This window comes from Jaculus jaculus, chromosome 12 (assembly GCF_020740685.1).
Source record: "Jaculus jaculus isolate mJacJac1 chromosome 12, mJacJac1.mat.Y.cur, whole genome shotgun sequence".
In the NCBI taxonomy this organism is placed as follows: domain Eukaryota; kingdom Metazoa; phylum Chordata; class Mammalia; order Rodentia; family Dipodidae; genus Jaculus; species Jaculus jaculus.
The window spans coordinates 49,084,410-49,104,041 of record NC_059113.1 but is presented as its reverse complement, the minus strand read 5'-3'; positions in this window follow the sequence as shown (position 1 = coordinate 49,104,041).

Here is a 19,632-nt window from a genome sequence, read left to right as displayed (position 1 = left end):
ATCCTCTTACATTCTTTCCACCACCTCTTTTGCAATGCACTCTGAGCCTGGCAAGGTGAGATAGAGATGTTTCAGTGCTGAAAATTTCCTCCATCATGTCTTCTCAGCACTATGGTGCTTTCTGGTTCATCCCAGTGGTCACCGCCACCTGAAAAGAGGTGCATCTCTATCAAAAGTGAGAGTAGCATTAATATATGGGTATGAATATTAACTAAAGTGCTTACAGGGCAGTTTGGTGGACAAAATATATGCACTTAGCCAGACAAGAGCATAATTGCACTCCTAGTACTCATGACCTCCCCCATCATAGGCTTTTGATTAGGTTTTCAGTAGCAGGCATGTATTCCCTCCTACAGACTGGGTCTCCAGTCCAATTAGAGAGCAGTTGTTTTCCCCCATAACAGACATGCCACCATTGTACCCATTGGCTCATTTGGCCTGGCCTGCCAAACTTGAGGCTTGCAGTGTCCACTGCTTTCACCACTGATGGCTTCTGTCTCCCATAAGGCTGCATGAAGTGCAGCTTTTTCCAGCTTTCTGTCAGCTGGTCTTCTGGGAGAAGATTTTCAGCTCATCCCATTTGATTTCTCAGTGACCTTGCAGCCAAGCCATGTGGAGTCTTCAGCAATAGGGTCTTATCTTCTATTCCTGGTGGGAAAACAAGAGCATTGTCAGTAGCTTGTAATGTTTTGGGGGCATCAAGGACCTCCCTGGCCAACAACTCACTGGAAGGTATCCCATCCCTGGCAATGAAATTTTCCTAGTAAGTCTATGGCTTCTGGGTTTGCCATTATCCAAAAAGCTAGGTTATCATGTGGCTTATACACAGCATCCTGGATTTTGATTACCCCTCCCCCCACATTCTTTTTACTCAATCTCTTCCACTGACCTCACTCAGGCCATTCCATCCACAGTAATCTGTTCATCTACTTACACATATACAGTATCATCCCTTATGCCCACCTCTCTTCTACCTCTGTTATAGCCTTTTTCTAGCTTGCTGGCCTCTGCTACCAATTTTTTCTCCAACTTACATACAAGTCTGAACATTTGTAGCTATGATCGACATATGAGAGAAAATATGCAACACTTGGCTTTCTGGGCCTGGGTTACCTAACTTAGTATAATCCTGTCCAGATCCATTCAACTCCCTGCAAATTTCATAATTTCACTTTTCTTTACCGCTGAATAGAGCTCCATTGTGTAAATGTACCACAGCTTTATTATCCATTCATCTGTGGAGGGACATCTAGGCTGGTTCCATCTCCTAGCTATTGTTAATAGAACAACAATGAACATGGTTGTGCAAGTATCAATCTCAGGTAATAAGAAGAGTCCTTAGCATATATGCCTAGGACTGTTATAACTGGGTCATATGATAAATCTATTTTTAGTTTTCTCAGGAACCTCCACACTGACTTCCACATTGGCTGCACCAGATTACATTCCCACCAACAGTGTAGAAGGGTTCCCCTTTTTCTGCATCCTCACCAACATTTGTTGTCATTTGCTTTATTGATAGTAGGCATTCTGACAGGGGTGAAATGGACTCTCAAAATAGTTTTAATTTGTATGTCCCTCATGGCTAAGGATGTAGAGCACATTTTTAGATGTTGATATGGCATCTACATTTTTTTTCTTTTGAGAATTCTCTATTTAGTTCCATAGCTCATTTTTTAAAATCTTTAAATCTTTCCTCACTAATGTTGGTTTGAAGTCTATCGTGTCAGATATTAGGGTAACAACACCTGTTAGTTTCTTAGGCCCATTTGCTTGAAATACCATTTTCCATCCTTTCACCATAAGACAGTGTCTATCTTTTATTGAGAGATGAGTGTCCTAGAGGCAATGAACAACAGGATTCTGCCTTTTAACCCAGTCTGCATGCCTGTGTCTCCTGGTTGGGGCATTGAGGCCATTGATATTAAGAATAATTAGTGAAAGGTGTGTATTTATTCTCACTATTCTTCTAATTTTGTAGTGCTTCTTGTTGTCCCTTTACTCATTCATTGTTTTAACTGTTATTTGAGTATGGTTTATTTTTTTCCTATTACCTCATGTGTGTGTTTTGCTTTCTGTTCAGCATGAAGGATTCCTTCAAGTATTTTCGGTACAGCTGGCTTAGTTTGCATAAATTTCTTTAGCCTGGTTTTGTTGTGGAATGTCCTTATTTCTCCATCAATTTGGATATATAGCTTTCCATGATAAAATAATCTTGGTTGTCAGTTGTTATCTTTCAGAACTTGGAATACATCATTCCAAGTCCTTCTGGTTTTAAAAATTTGTGTTGAGTAATCTGATGTTATGGACTTGCCTTTGTAGGCCACTTGCTTTTCTCTCTAACTGTTTTCAATATATTTCCTTTGGTTTGCATGGTTAGTAGTTCAATTATAATGTGGCAAGGATAGGTTCTTGTTTTGTGTTTGGTGTTCTAAAAGCTTCTAGTATCTGCATTGGCATTTCTTTCCCAATTTGAGGAAAGTTTTCTTCTATGATTTTGTTGAAAACTCCTACTATACCTTTGGATTGAAATTCTTCTCCTTCTAGTGTACCCTGAATTCTCATGTTTGATCTTTTCATAATGTCCTGAATATCTTGAAACTCCCATGCATACCTTCCTATTCGCTTGACTTTCTCTTTGTTGGACTGTATTAGATCTGCTACCTGATCTTCTAGTTCAGATATTATGTTTTCTCCTTCATCCATTCTCTACTGGTGAGAATTTCCAGAGTTTTTTATTTGGCTTCCTGTGTTTTTCAGTGCTAGTATTTCTTCATGGTTTTTCTTCGGTATTTCTACTTCCTTACTCATATCTTATAATAACCTCCTTATTTCATTAAGCTGTTTTCCCGTGTTTTCTTTGAATTCCTTCAGGAGTTTGTGTTCTTCTTTAATTCCTTTTATTTCTTCTTTGATTTCTTTGAGTTTAGATAAAATCATTTTTTTTTTAAATCTTTATCAGGCATTTCATCTAAAAAGAGTCTCATTGGGGTCATTTCTGATGGATTTATAATTTTTGATGGGATTGTATTGTCTTGATTCTTTGTGTTTTTTGTATTATAATGTAGCCACTTTGGAATCCTGAGTTTATTTGATGCCTGGGTTTTCTACTTATCTGCAGTGTTCTTAAATGTGGAGATCTAACTTTATACACTTTCAGGACATGAGTTTAAAGTGCCAAGTGCAGCTCTTGTACTCCAACCCAACTACAGAAGTAATCCTAGGTGTTGAGTTTGCCTTCAAGTATTCTAATGGGTTGGATGGAACAATTTACTGGCAAATTCTAAACTTCAACTGAGCAATATACACATTCAATAAAAATCATCACAGACTATGCAAGTGTGGGGATTAAAACAAAAAGATAACTTTAAAAAGCCAAAATCTCTAAGGGTGTGTGTTGCTGTACACCCTTAATCCTGTCAGCTGGGAGGTTGAGATTTCTGTTCTGAAATGGGTTTCAGATCAGCCTGGGTCTGAATCAGACCCTGCACCCAATAATGACAGAAGCAAAAGACAAAGGCCCTATGAATATGAAAGCTTCAAAGGCAAAAGTAGTCAACCCCCAAATACAGCTTAATTGAGATGGTAAAGCCAACCAAGAATATGTAACCCATAACCTGGCCTGACATAGAAAGAGAGATTAGCACTTCCAGGGCAGGCCTATGTACCTGATTTTTTGTTGGTCAGCCTTGTTACCTTTGGGGTTGGCTTCCAATCTCACCAATGCTGAGTGCTCAACTCTATCCCTCCATGTTTTGCTGTAGAGCTTGTGTTCCTGTCAGCTGTGCTGGATGCTCTGCCACTAGGGACTGAATGAGTTCTCCAGAGGTTTGCAGTTCTGATGGTTGGGGCGGGGGTGGGAGAGCGCAGGAAGCCTGGAGTTGTGCTGAAACTGCTCAGCTGGTCCCACTACTATCCCTTTCAGTAGCTTCTTAGCTAATCTCCCAGTTCCCCTTCACAGGTCTTGACTTTGCAAGGAGGCTGATAAGGTTGGAAAATCCCCTTGTTTGGTCTCTGTTCCTGCAGCTTGATGACTGGCCAGGTGGGTGTGTGGATCCATGTGGATCAGGGCTGCAAGTGCCTTGGTGAAGTTTTTCCCATTTTCCTCCTTTCTGGTAGATCTTGTTCTCTCCTGCTTCTCTACTGTGGCTAATGAAAACCTATACACCTTCACTTCTCAGAAGAACAGTATATTTTGCATAAATCCCTATCTAGACTGGTTTGGTATGACTCCTATGTCACCATCTTACCCAGAAGTCCCCTTAAGCATCTCTTATATGTCGTATCTGACATGAGTTCTCTCGGTTGTTGATTATCCAGGATAATTTTCATATCTCCTTTATTCCTAAAGGACACCTTTTCTGGGTATAACAGTCATAGATGATAGGTTTTTATTTTTTTCAGCACTTTAATATATCATCCCAATCTTTCCTGGCCTAAAATATTTCTGCCAAGATTACTGACAATCTTATAGAATCTTTGTAGGCAACTTTATGATTTTCTCTCTTTCAGAACTTGGAATATATCACTCCAAGCCCTTCTGGCTTTAAAAGTTTGTGTTGAATAATCTGCTGTAATCCTGATGGGCTTGCTTTTGTAGGTAACTTGATTTTTCTCTCTAACTGCTTTCAATATTTTTTCTTTGGTGTGTGTGTTTGGAAGTTTGATTATAATATGGCGAGGAGAGGTTCTTTCTGGGTTTTGTCTGGCTGGGGTTCTAAAGGCTTCCTGTATCTGCATTGGCACCTCTTTCCCAATTTGGGGGAAATTTTCTTCTATGATTTTGTTGAAGACGCCTACTATGCCTCTGGAGTGGAGTTCTTCTCCTTCTACTATGCCCTGAATTCTTATATTGGATCTTTTCATAGTGTCCCAAATATCTTGAAATTCCCACTCATACTTTTTTATAAGTTCGTCTTTCTCTTTGTTGGACTGCATTAGATCTGCCACCTGGTCTTCTAGCTTAGATATTCTGTCCTCTCCTTCATCCATTCTACTGGTGAGATTTTCTACAGAGTTTTTTATTTCATTAACTGTGTTCTTCATTGCTAGTAATTCTGACTGGTTTTTCTTTATTATTTCTATTTCCTTATTTATGTCTTGTATTGCCTTCTTTATTTCATGAAATTGGTGTCCTGCATCTTCTTTGATTCCTTTGATTTCCTCTTTAAGTTCCTCTTTGACTCCTTTGATTTGTTCTCTGACTTCTTTGACCATATTTACAATCATTCTTTTGAACTCTTTCTCAGGCATTTCCTCTAACTCTTTCTCACTGGAGGACATTTCTGATGCATTAATACTTTTAGGTGGGTTTATATCATCTTGCTTTTTAGTGTTTCTTGTGTTTTAATGTATATATTTTTGCATCTTGGATTAAGTTAATGCTTGGATTTTCTAGCTAGCTGTGTATTCTTAGCTGTATCAATTGATTTGATGTAATATATTTTCAGGGTAGGACCTTAAGGTGTTAGGTGTGGCTCTTAAGACTCTCAGAGTATCTACAAAGATGTTCTTAGGGGTTGAGTTTCCCTGCTATAGGAGTATTCAAGCAGGCTGAGTGGAATAAAATACAGGTAGATTCTAAAATTTAACTAAACACTGTACACATTCAATCAAAAACAGCCCCAAGTATGTATGCAAGTGTAGTTGTTATAACGACCAGATCCTCTATCAACAAAGAGGTTAAGATTTCTGGTCTGTTGAGGGATCCAAGTCAGCTTGCGACCAAGTGAGACCCTTCCCTGGTGCAATCCCAGTTACCTTGTATGATTTTGGTCTCAGTCAAGTTGCTGCCTGGGCCGTCGGGCTGCTGTTCTGATTTCTGGAGCTGGGCACTTGCTTTTCCTGCAGGGCAAACTGAGCCTGGCAAGTGTGGCCCTGCAGATCAGCACCCCTGCTGCTGGAACTGCTGCTGCTCAAGCTGCCCCTGCTGGGACTGTAGCCACTGCTGCTGAAGGTGTTGCTGCTGGACCCACCGCTGCTGCTGCCTCTGCTGCTGCTGTAGCTGCCACTGCTGGAGCCACCACTGCTGCTGAAGCTGCTGCTGCTGTGTCCACTGCCGCTGCTCTCCCTGAAGCTGCTGCTGCCGAGTCTGCCGCTGCTGCCGCTGCTGCCGCTCCTGGGTCTGCTGCTGCTGTGGCCGCTGTTACCGGTGCTGGAGCCGCTGATGTTGCTGCCGAATTCTGCTCCTGCTTGGGTCCCACTGTTGGCGTGGTTGGGTCCCGGGCCGCTGTTCTGCTCACTGGAGCTGGGCTCAGGCAGTGAGGGAGGGGAGGGAGCCGCAGCTGCTCTGGTTCTCTCGCTGCTCCAAGCATTCTTCTACCTCGCGGTCTGCTCCTCCGCTGCTCACTGCCGCTCTCCCCTCACGTTTCCCGAGTTGCGGAGAGCGCGGTGTGAGGGGAAGCTCCCGCACCTGGCTTTTCCTGCGGCTCGAGCCGAGTCTGGCGGCTTTCTGGTGCGCTGCAGCTGCGGCCGTTGGCCGAGCTGCCGGAGCCGCTTTCTCCACCTGTGCGGGCTCTGGATGCTCTGGATCTCTCCTACTTCTCTGCTGCCGCTTCAATTTCCTATACACCTCACTTTTTAGTAAAAGTGTGTATTTTGCTGAGCTTTTTGGTCTTTTTTCCCCCCTAGGCTGCTTTGTTGTGGTACCTACGCCGCCATCTTAACCAGAAGTCCCCTTCTCTCTTTCTTTTCTTTTTAAATTAATTAATTAACTTTATAACTTTTATTTTACTTATTTATGTGAGAGAGAGAGAGAATGGGCATGTCAGGGTCTCTAGCCACCACAAACAAACTCCACATGCTTGTACCCCCTTGCACATCTGGCTTATGTGGGTCCTGAAGAGTTGGATGTGGGCCTTTGGCTTTGCAGACAAGTGCCTTAACTGCTAAGCAATCTCTTCAGCCCTAATTAATTAACTCTTTTTCCAAGATAGGGTCTCACTCTAGCCCAGGGTGACCTATAACTCACTCTAGTCACAGACTGGCCTCTGCCTCACAGTAATCCTCCTACCTCTTGCCTTCTGAATGTTGGGATTATAGGATTGCACCACCACATCTGGCTGTTTTTGTTCTCTCTCTCTCTCTCTACACACACACACATGCGTGCACACACACACACACACACACACACACACACACACACACACAATTTATTTATTTGAAAGAAAATGGGCATGCCAGGACCTCCAGCCCCTGCAAATGAACTCCAGACACATGCCACCTTGTGCATCTCACTTACATGGGTCCTGTGGAAAGGTACCTGGGTCCTTAGGCTTCTCAGGCAAGTACCTTCACCACTAAGCCATCACATCATCCCTATCTTTTCTTTTTGACAGATTATAATGTGCCTCAGAGAAAACATCTTTAGGAGTTGTTTGATGACTTGATAATCTGTTTTCTGTTACCATAACAAAATATCTAAGTTTTTCAGGGAAAGGGAATGGAAGAGTGGGGAAATATACACAAAAATAAATCCAAAATGAATTTGTTCCATAGAAACCTTTCTCCTGGATAACAGACTAAATGATACAACCCTCAAGAGGAGTATACAGGAGGGTGGGATTATACCTAACCTACATTTGCCTCTGGCTTGTAACTCCCAGTACCAAAAATCAGTTACAATTCACATTGAACTGTTGATCAGAGAGACCTACAAGGTCCCCCAAAATAAGACAGGCTTCTGTCAAAGCACTTTATTACCTATGTGAGCTAAAAGGTATTGCTGAAGACACCACATGCTGACAACACAGAATGTGGAGAAATCCAAATGGAATCGAGAAGATAGCCAGTTCCCAGCCAGTTCCCAGATGGTCTGTGCATATAATGCTGGAAAGTGCTCCATGAGCTGTTGGTGGAAAATGGCCAACAACCTTGTATGCTAACAGGGGACAGTGCTATACAAAAGTAACCAGCCTGACAAGGTGGACATACCTGTGCAGTAGTGGCACCCAGCCTAGGTGGGTAACCAATGCATCTCTGAATGGCTGTGAAGTCTTTCCAGTGGAAAGAAAACCCTTATCTGAAACTGGGAACCCAGTCAGAATTCTATGGAGACCAAAATCATGGATTCCAACAAGAAGCTCTCACTATTCTTTAGCCAAAAGAGAGGCTAAACCCATCAAAATCTCTCTTAATTAATATACTTACCCATTGAATCTACAGTGACCTCAGTCTCCTTTGGAGAATCTGTTGTTACTTTTTAGAAGGCAGCAAGAGCTGAGGAGATAAACCACCCCTTGCACATCAGCAAGGACCCAGGTGAAGCTGCAGTGGGACTGGTGAGATGAGCAAGAGTGCTGCTTCAGGGCTGGAGAGATGTCTTAGTAGTTAAGGCACTTGGCTTAAATCCTAAGGACCCAAGTTCAACTCTCCAGATCCCACATAAGCCAGACACAAGGCGACACAAGTATGCAAGGCCATACAATGGCCACTAGGTGGTGCACATGTTTGGAGTTTGATTACAATGGCTGGAGGCCCTGGCATGCCAATTCTCTCCCCCACCCTCTTGCATTAAGAAAAGGCCAGTCTGCTGGGCTTGCCTCAATAGGAAGTCTGTCAGCCAGCACCAGGGTCATGGAAACAGATACAGAGGATACTCAAAATGCACCAAAACAGAAATCCAGAACCTGCTGAGAGCACAACACTAAAGTAGACTTAAATCACACCCACATGGCTCAGGGAATTTTGTGGAAGAGGGAGCAGAAAGAGTATAAGAGCCACAAGGTGGAAGGGAACGTCCAGAGGCACTGACCACCCCCTTTTAATGACTGACTGATGCTCTCACATCTCATAACCCTCAACCCTAGGGGGAATATCAGCAATCCCACTGAGGAGGGACCTCTGTTGAATACAGGCAAGGAGAAGGGAAATGATTGTATTAACATATGATGTGCCCATACAACTTTCTACTTAATTAAAAACAAAAACCTGAGGCTGGTAACGTCATAAATAGAAGAGCTTTGTTTAGCTCATAGTTCTGCAGGCTCAAGGGCATGGGCCAGTATCAGACCAGCTTTGGTAAAGGCCCAACAGTAGATGGTGCTTCAATGGAGAGAATATATATAAGAGAACGAATCACATTTTAAGATAAGAGCTCAGGGAGGGCGAGGTCAGTCTTGGTCTTTTAACAATGACCTTCTGATGAGAACTGATATAATCCCATGAGAACTGCCTTCATCTCTTTTAAGGACATTGCCTCTAGAGAAAACCTGAGGAACACTCATGATGTTCCACCTCTGAAGGGGCTGATATCTCTTAATTGCCACACTGGAAACCAAACTCCCAACATAGGAACCTCTGGGACAAACTACATTTACATCAGAGTGTCAGCAATACGATGTCCACTTCTCTCTCAAGACTTGGGAGATCTTTAGCAATTATTTCATTAAATAGCTCTGTGTCCCTTTCTGTGTCTTCCCTTCTGGAGAATGACATGATATGATAGATGTTTTTTGACTTACAAGGCAGCTAGGTTCCCAGTAACCCCCAGTAAGACAACTGCAAATTCAACATGTCATAAATCAGAAGTGCATTTGTAAGGGCTGGGGAGATAGCTTAGTGGGTAAAGTTCTTGCTGTGCAAGCATGAGGACCTGGGTTCATATGCCCAGAACCCCTATCAAATGCCAAGCCTTGTGGTATGTGCTTGTAATCCCGATGTTGGACAGGCAGAGACAGGAGACTTCCTGGGGCTTGAAGGCTAGTTTATCTAGCTGAATCTGTGAGTTCCATGTTTTCAATGGGAAACCTGTCTCATAATAATAAGATGGAGAGAAGGCCCCAGCATAAGCCTATGACCTTCATACACATGTATACACATGTGTATGCACATCAGCACACACACACACACACACATGTGAACAAGCATGCACACATATACACAAAATTCTTTTTTTTTTTGGTTTATTTTTATTTATTTATTTGAAAGCGACAGACAGAGAAAGAGGTAGAGAGAGAGAGAATGGGCACGCCAGGGCTTCCAGCCACTGCAGACGAATTCCAGATGCGTGCGCCCCCTTGTGCATCTGGCTAACGTGGGTCCTGGGGAATCGAGCCTTGAACTGGGGTCCTTAGGCTTCACAGGCAAGCGCTTAACCGCTAAGCCATCTCTCCAGCCCCACAAAATTCTTTTTCTTGTAAATATGAGCATATAGTACAGTTTGCATTGGTGGATTTTATCTTATTAAGAGAATGGGTAATTAAAGCAGTATAAATAGCCACTAAATGAGGACCATTTATACTAACTTGAGACTTATTTTTTAATTTATATATTTCACTTGTTGTTTTGGATAGCCTATAGAATTAAATGTGAGGCTTTTTTTTTTTTTTTTTTTGGCTTGGTGTGGAAAATAAATTTCAAGTAAATGAGCCTTAAGGAATGCAATTAAAGAATTTAACAACTAAATTAGTTAGTGATTTATGCTCCCTAAACACAAACAGGATAGTTGGAATAGAAAAATGATTTTTATTGCACCAAAATCATCTTGTAAGAATGAAGCCCCTCTACGCCAGCAACTTTGTTCTTTTCTGTGCTTACAAAAGAAAAGGCTTTTGTCTTGAAGAACTACTCGGACAGGACTGCCATGTTCACACACTTCCTCACAGAGTCGGGAGGTAACTTGAGGGGCAGAGGAGGAAGCAGGCAGTCAATGCAGGTGAACCTGACGGAGGTGTTTCCTCTGGACCTTGCTACAGGAATCATCCACACAAGGTGGACACTGTGTGTCAAGTTTGAATTCTGCTCTCCTCTCAGGCTAACAACACGTGGTACAATCCTTTCTTAATGCTGGCCGGTAGTTTCAACCCACAGTTCCTTGTGGGCCATGTGATTTAAGGGAATGACTGGCACTCAGTGTGCCTTGCTGCCAAGCACTGATGGAGGGTAGGTAAGAAATGCATTGTCCAATGATGCTTTCATTTTAGGACGAATTTATCAGCTATGACCCCATGGGAAGTCTAGGCCTATCTGTAAGGTGCTCTATCCAGACTGCACCTATGGGCAAGGAGCCAGATTATTCTTTTGTATATGTGTCCTCAGGTGCACATGTATGTGGAGTATGTGCAGGTGCATGTTGAGGTCAAAGGAAAACTTTGGGGGTTGTTACTTGTGTATCTTTTTTTGAGACAGGGTCTCTCATTGGCCTGGGGCTTGCCAGTTAGTCCAGACTAGGTAACCAGAAAGCCGCAGGGATCCTCCTGTCTCTGCCTCTGCAGTGCTAGAATTAGAGGTGCATGCCCCCACATTCACCTTGTCTTTACGTGGGAGCTGGGGATCTAAAATTAGGTCCTCATGCTTGCAAGGCAAGCACTTTACTTATTGAGCCATCTCCTGTAGGAGAAGCAGAGCCAGGGGCCCCTGGGACGAGGCCCTGAGATTAAGCACATGTGTGACTGCTACCCCCTGTGAGCCAACCTCAACCCTGCCTAAACACCTGGACACCACTGATGCAGGAAACGAGCCAATTAAAAGGGATAATACAATGCCAAACAAGGAAAGGACCAATGGGGAGCGGGGAAGGGGCATATGGAGATTCTGTTTTCCTCAATAAAGGAGTCAGCTTTCAGCTTCTCACCTGACTCCCGGAGTCTGTGTTGTTGACTCTGTGCCTTCTTACCCCCACCCTCAAGGGCTGTTCTGGGGGATCCAGCAACAATCTCCCACCCTCAAGGAGCTCAATTCTTTTTTTTTTAATTAAAAAAATTTAATTTTATCTATTTACTTCAGAGAGAATGGGTGCACCAGGGCCTCTAGCCACTGTAAATAAATCCTAGACGCATGTGCCACTTGTGCATCTGGCTTTATGTGGGTATTGGGGAATTGAGCCTGGGTCCTTTAGCTTTTCAGGCAAGCATCTTACCACTAAGCAATTTCTCCAGCTCAATAAGCAAGAACTTTTAACTACTGAGTCATCTCAACAGCCCATCCCAGACCTTGCTGGGAAAGGGTTTTCTCTGAGGGAATTTGCCAGTGCTTTTGAGAACCTAGCCCACGCTGCCTGAGTCTGCAGTCATTAACCAGAGAAGTTGTGTGTGGCCACCTGGCTGGTGATGCACAGCATTTGGTGAGGGCATACTGAGAGCTCTCCTCTCCAAGAGGCATTTTAGTTATATCCTGAAAACTACAAAATACTTATGCATCCTATGCATATGGGCATTAATATAACAATTAAACACCCCATTGCAATCCAGTTCCTTCTGTGTGGCTTTATAAACGATGAATAAAAAGCCTTAGGAACATTCATGCCTGGGAGTGTCTGAATTCCAAGCCCTCTAAGGTGTACCCTAAGACACAAGTGGAGGTTCTCATCTATGTTGAAAGGAGACCTGTGCCTGGTGTCACTTAAATAACAATGTGCAAGAGGCTTCCTAGAGAATAAGGATCTCTTTTGGAGAGAGCAGAGCATTGCCATGAATATACATGCCTTAGTGAGCTGAGTGCATATTCACTACAGCTGAAGTAAGAGGAAATTTTTACAAACAAGAAGAGTTTCGTAAGATACTTTGCATCAGTAGTTCTTGGCTGCCAGCAGGCTTTATAGATACGTAAAACTACGTATGTACAGGTGACATGAATTGTTTGCTGGAGGAGGTGTGTCACTGGGGGTTGACCTTGAGGGTGTTTTTTTTTAAAAAAAATTTTTTTTTTTGAGGTAGGCTCTTGCACTAGCCCAGGCTGACCTCGAATTCACTCTGCAGTCTCAGGCTGGCCTCAAAGTCACAGCCATCCTCCTACCTCAGCCTCCCAAATGCTGGGATTAAAGGTGAGCCCCACCACACCCAGGTAACCATGATGTTTATTAGTCCATCCCCCCTGGGTGTTCTGTGCAGTAGAGTACTTCCACCCAGATGATAAGACAAGATACATGTCCTATGACTGTCTGTTCTTCCATGCTTTCCCCACCACAGTGAAGCGTCTTCTCGAAATTGTGAGCTGAAATAAACACTTTCCTTCTATAATCTGCTCCTAATTGGAACTTTTGTCCCAGCAATGAGGAGGTAGCTGTGGTAGTTTGATTCAGGTGTCCCCATAAACTTAGGTGTTCTGGATGCTAGGTTGCCTAGCTGATGGCAATTGGAAATTAAAGCGTTCTGGAGGCATTGTATTGTTGAGGGGATTTGGAACCTTGGCCTAAGAGATGCCTTGCAGTGCTGTAAGTACAGGTCTATGAACTATTCTTGTCAGAGTTGAAAGACATGAATACAATAAGAATTATGGTCTGTGAGGTTCGGCTTATGAGGGTGAGAAAGAGCTTTGCTTGGACTGGGATAGAGGTAGGTTGTGTGAAAAGCTTGCTGTTATGCCCATATCCAGAGAAACGGTGCCAGGCTGCTTTACGTACAAATGAACTGGTGTAAGCAGAGGGATATGGCACAGGAAGAAAAATCTCTGGGTGACTTGCCGCCCATTCAGCTGCAATTGAGAGATTACAACCTTTGACATTGGGCCAGCTGATCTGCACTGAGGCAACAGGAAGAATGTAGACTCTTTTGGAGGGGACTGAGTGCTCAAGGAGTGTCCTGTTCTTCAAAGTCTGCTTTATTCCCCCCTGGATTAACAAATTGGCACCCTATGTGGTATTGTGGAGTATAAGAAATGCAGGAAAGAGAGGGTTATTGAGCTTGCAACACAGTCTTGTGTTTTGGAAATGGCCATGGGCAGTGTGAAGCAGGTTTGCTGGATGCCTGCATGGAGACGCCATGGGACCATGAGGATGAACTGTGGATTGCAGTGGAGACCCATTGGAGATGCTGGGACCACAAGATGACTGCCAGCCCTGGATGAAGTTTTCCAGGACTGTGACTAGCCTAGTTGGAGGGGCAGAATTGGAACTCCAGAGACTTGTTGCTGGATAGAATTATAAGACAAGGAGACTTTTCACTGACTAGAGCTGTTGGACTTGTAACTACAGAGTTTGATGTTTGCCCCGGTTGTTTTAAAGCTTGTGTTGGTTGAATATTCCTTTGCTATGCCCAGTGCCATCTTTTGCAGTATGAATATTTATTCTGTGCCATTATGGGTTTGGGGGGGATTTTTTGGTATTATGGCTCAGTTAAAAGATCTTGGACTATGGGGATATATGAACATCATCGGAATTGATAAAAACTAGGGGAACTTTTAAAGTTGGATGAATGGATTGCGTTTTACATCATGGATGGTTATCACTTTATGGGGGCCAGGGGCAGAATGTGGTGGTTTGATTCAAGTTTTCCCCATAAGCTTAGGTGTTCTGGATGCTAGGTTCCCCAGCTGATGGCAATTAGAAATTAAATCTTCCTGGAGGTGGTGTAATGTTGGGGGCAGGCTTATGGGTGTTATAGCCAGTTTCCCCTTGCCGGTGTTTGGCACACTCCCTGTTGTCCACCTGATGCTGGCTGTGGAGTGAGGCCCACCTTCTACTCATGCCATCGTTTTCCCCTGCCATCATCCTGTAAGCCAAAATAAACCTTTTTCCCACAGGCTGCTCTTGGTTGGGTGATTTCTACCAGCAATGCGAACCTGACTGCAACACTGGCTCTGGTGAGAAAGGGAAAAGGGTCCAGATAGCAGGAACTGAGAGCGGTGACACATGCAAAGTACACTCTATACTTGCATGAAAACGGCTTGACATGACCCAGTATAATAAATAAATAGTCCTTAGCACCAGGATCAGTAAAAGCGATGCTGGTCCACACTTAGCTGTTGGACTGACAGGCTTGCACAAATGTTTTCTTGGTAAGGTCCTTGTGTAGAGGTCCTGGTAGTTTTTGTGATAGTTCTGGTTGTCAGGTATGCATGGTTGAAACTTTCTCCTTTTCTACTTCTGGCTTTCCTTGTTTACTTTTCCTTTGGGCTTAATGCAAGTGATTCCATCTTAATTCTGACAACTTTCACACTAGTCATTGATTTGTGGAAGATTTACTTTGAGACATTTATAGCAAGTAACATGTTATACTTCTTTATATGTAGAGCAAATACTGGAATTCACTTGTCACATTTTGCTATATGTATATATGCATATATATGTATATGTATATACCCACATATATATACATATACATGTACATATACATATATATGTATATATGTATGTATATGTATGTATGTATGTATATATATCCACACACACACATACATACAGAAGGGAATATATGCCCTTAGAAAAATAAAGTTAAGTTTGTCCTTTTACATTTTATTTAACTAAAGAAATTCAGATAAAGCTGGGCATGGTAGCTAATGCCTTTAGTCCCTGCACTTGGGAAGATGAGATAGAAGGAATGCAGAAAGACAGAGTGAATTTCAGGTCAGCCTGGACTAAAGTGAGACTTTGCCTCAAACAAACAAATAAAAGCCAAAAAAATTAATATGAAAATTCAAAAGTTAATAAGATAAAGAACAGAAATACTGAAATTATGTTTGGGTGGTGGGGTTGGGTTGAGTTGATAAGAAAAATCCAAAAGATAATTGTGATAGTTTCTGGGGTTATCATAACAAACTTCTACCAATTCTGTGGCTTAAATTACAGAAATGCTTCCCTTGTAGTTCTGGAATTCAGATGTCCAAAATCAAAGTGGCTATAGGACCACAGCCCCCATGGAGCTGTCCGCTCAGTGAAGTCCCTGCGTGGTGGCAGCCTCCCTGGCTCGTGGCTGTCACCCTGCAGTCATCCATAGCGTCACTGTGTTCAACTCGGGTCAGAGAATTCTTTTTCTGTTTCAAGATCTCTGTCTTTCTTACATGGACTTAAGTTAGATTGAGGTTTCACCCAGTCAACCCAATATGATTCTATATGTGAGCTGTACAAAACCTTCAGAGCATAAGAAAACAAAAAAGACTTACATTCTAAATGCCAAAAAAGACAAGTTAAACATCTGATTTTTGACAGCAGTATAAACCTTTGTCCATCAGTCTCTTGAGACAATAGTCCCCAAGATATTAGACTCTCCCCAGGAATCTCATGCTGGAAGAAGAAATAGGCTAGTGTCCAGCCAGGAATAGAACTTGCTGCCAGGAAGATAATTTACATAGTTCTGACAACCGGTCTGATCACCATGAAGGCATAAGACAGTGATGGGTCAGTGATGGGTAGGACCACTCCTTCATCAGGAATGCTTGGCTATGCATACCTCCTGCCCTCTATTTAACCTAATCCTCATGTTAGCACCATGAAGATGGACTTGGGGAGTGAGGGTCACTCTTTTTCTGTTCCTCTTCCCAATGTGACCACATTGAATAATCTTTCTCTGCTTTTCACAATTACTTGTCTCTTTGACTGGCATATTGAAGATGGGTACCTGAACTTAGCAAGTTAGGGCTTCCAGGCCTGTATCCTAAAACTCTGGTAAAAATAACATCTACCTCTTTTATGAGAGAGAGAGATCAGGGATGGGGGTGGGTGGGCGATGGGAGAGTGAGAATTGGTGCACCAGGGCCTCCAGCCACTGCAATCAAATTCCAGATGTGTATGCCACCTTGTGAACATGTATGACCTTGCATGCTTGTTTCACCTTGTGTGTCTGGTTTATATGGGATCTGGAGAGTCAAATGCAGGTCCTTAGGCTTTCCAGGCCTTAACTGCTAAGCCATCTCTCCAGGCCCAACATCCACCTTGTGTCTAAGGACCACACAACTCATGATCCTGATTTGCTTTTTAATATGGCAGGGGAAATTTTAATATATTCATGATGTAAGAAATGATACCTGGATACACACTCACATTATGAATAGCTAGCAAAGCTATTCAATGTACACTTTATCTCAAATGTGTATATGCTTGTGCACGCATGTGTGTGCAGACATGTGCACATTTGTATGCATGTATGTATATGTTGAAAGCATTTAAGATCTATCCTTTCAGTTCTGTTCCTATCTCAAGCAAAATCAGAGAAAGGGCTTAGAATGGAAGGCACCCATGGGCCAGTAGAATTTCCATGTTCTTGTGTCCCAGGACAGGAATTGTACTGGACACGTAGTAAGATCATAGAAACAGAGACAGCTTATTGAGAAAGAAAAAAAGCATTCCCCAAGAATGGGACTGGGCAAGTGAGCTAAAAAAGACATATACCCCAAAAGCATCAGGCTGTGAGCCTCCTGGCCCTTTATTTACATTTAAATAGGTCTCTCTTATGCTTGCCTATCATGGACTGCCCCCTCATCCTCTATTGTTATATGTAGCCAGTATTAGAAAGGTTTCCAGTCTTTCAGTTGCTTTAATCTCTTTATATTGTGTGTGTGTGTGTGTGTGTGTGTGTGTGTGTGTGTGTGTGTTTCATTTTTTTTTCAAGGCAGGATCTTATTCTAGCTCAAGCTGACTTGGAACTCACTCTGTAGCCCAAAGTTGTCCTCCAACCCACAGTGATCCTTCTTCCTCCCAAGCACTGGGACAAAATGTGTGCCACAATGCCTGGCTTGTCCTTTTATATGTTGATCTTGATGCAGCACACTCCAAGTCCTATTCTCCTGACCCTCAAGAGCTTTGGGTTTTATAGTGCAGACACAGCCCAGTCCAAGAACTATCTTTCACATAATCAGTCCTGGGCATGGCACAGAAATGATAACATCCAGAAGCTCCAATCACAAAGCTATGAGTCTCATAAGTGATGAACCCTGAGTTGCTGAAGAGCAAATGTATTTCACAATGGACATGAAGGGTCTAAAGTAGTCATAGAATAATGTCAAGGCCACAAGGCTCCAGGGCCTGAGGCTATCAAGGCCCTCATGGAGGCCAGGGAGATCAAGATCACAAAGTGGGTGGGCTACAAGCTTAACCAATGTGCCCATACCATGCAATGCAAGTGAGGGGAGCATGTGTGTGCCGACAGCACTCGGGGTCTTAGGCTCTGCCAGCCAAAGGCCAAGGCCAAGCCTGAAACTAAGTACAGGCCCAGGCTCCAGCATTGCCTCTGACCCACAGGCTCCCAAAGGTGAACAGCCCTTATGAAAACTCTGCCACCAAGGCCTCTCATGGCAGAAACAGAGGACAGAAAGATTGGTGTGTCGCCTGGCTCTCTCCCTGCGTTATTGGAGCAAATAAACCAGAGGCAGGAGGATAACAAGGTTGACTTTCATGAAATTTCTCCTCCTATTGGCTGCAACTTCCAATTTCAGTGTTCTATAAGAGGCTTTGTATTTAGCTGCTGTTGAAGGCATGTCTGAGAATGTCTGTGAGGGCTGTTTGGTCTAGTGTGTAGTTCAAGTTTAATGTTTTATTACTAATTTTCTGTTTGGATGATCTATTGTTGAAGTAGGGTGTTGATGTCTCCTGCTATTTTTGTAGTTCTCTCTCTCTTCAGTTCTACTGATATTTGATTTCTATAGTTAGGTGCTGTGGTATTTGGTAGATTTACATTTGTAATTGTTATATATGTGTACACATACAGCCTCGTGTTCTTACTGCTCTTGGCTTGTCCCTGTCCATGACTCCTCCCATTTATCCCATCCCACATTTCTTGTGACACCCTATCCTTTCATCACATTCCCACTAATCCTTTCCTAATATGCTTCACGGGAGAGGTCAAGAGTCAGTCAGTTGAGGGAAAATAAAAATAAAAATAAATTAATTTCCCTTTGTGCCTAATAGCTAGGAAAATATGACATATAGAGTGTGTAAACTGCAGTTCCCAGAAAGAAAGAAAACTCACACCTGTGCTAAAGATTATCCAATGTCAAGTGACTGAACTTTGTGACCATAGAGAATGTTATAGATCCAGAGACAAATTTTCTTGGGTTAGTTGGTGTCCCTTTGAAAATTATCCATTGCTCACTCCTTTGTCTGACCTAACATCCATATGATTATCAAAACCTTTAAAATATGTGCTTAGCAGACCACTGGCTTCCACCAGTTCTAAAGCTAAAAACATCATCAGATAGTATCTGAGCCTTATAACAGAGATTTCCCTGCTTTGATATAACTCTGCTACCTGATGTACTTACCAATACATCTGGTCAATGAATTGGTTTATGACTTTGTTATGTAACTAATAAAATTTTATGTGATTTCATGCAAAGTTTTATTTCCATAGTAGAACACGTTTGGGGCAACCTGAGTCCATGTTCCCAGGCCATGGTTATTCATATTTGACTTAAGCATAAACTATCTCTATTTCCCTTTGAGGTGAGAGCTGTTTTATGTCAACAAGTCTATTTTCAGAGAAAACACTCCAGCTTAAGAAGTGCACTTTGAAATGCCTTGTACTCCTTGAACAAGGTGAGTTTTGCAAAGTCTGAAGAGGCACAGGTTGGCAGACAAGCTGGAGTAGACAAGCCTCACACATTCCTTGCTGGCTTCTGTGGAGCCAGCCCTGTGCCTTTCCCAGTGAGGGTGATGATTCTGTGATTTCAGTTTCGCTGACGAGACTATTCTGTGAATGGCTTGTATTGAAAAGCCAAGATGACAATGACATGAGCATCTGATTTTGCTCTTAGAAACACATGGCAGTGGCCAACCATGCCTACGGAATGCTATTTCTGTTTCATGTGTGGTGAGAACATCCTTGCGGGGCTAAGGTTATGCAGAGGAAACAGGTTGCTCAGGCTATCCCCTTTAAGCCTTTGTGGCTTTAAAGGAATAGGAAACCTTTTGACAGTTGCATATCATGTATGGAACCATACAACATGCTAGGTTTGGATGTAAAATTTCTGTACCAAGTTACTGAT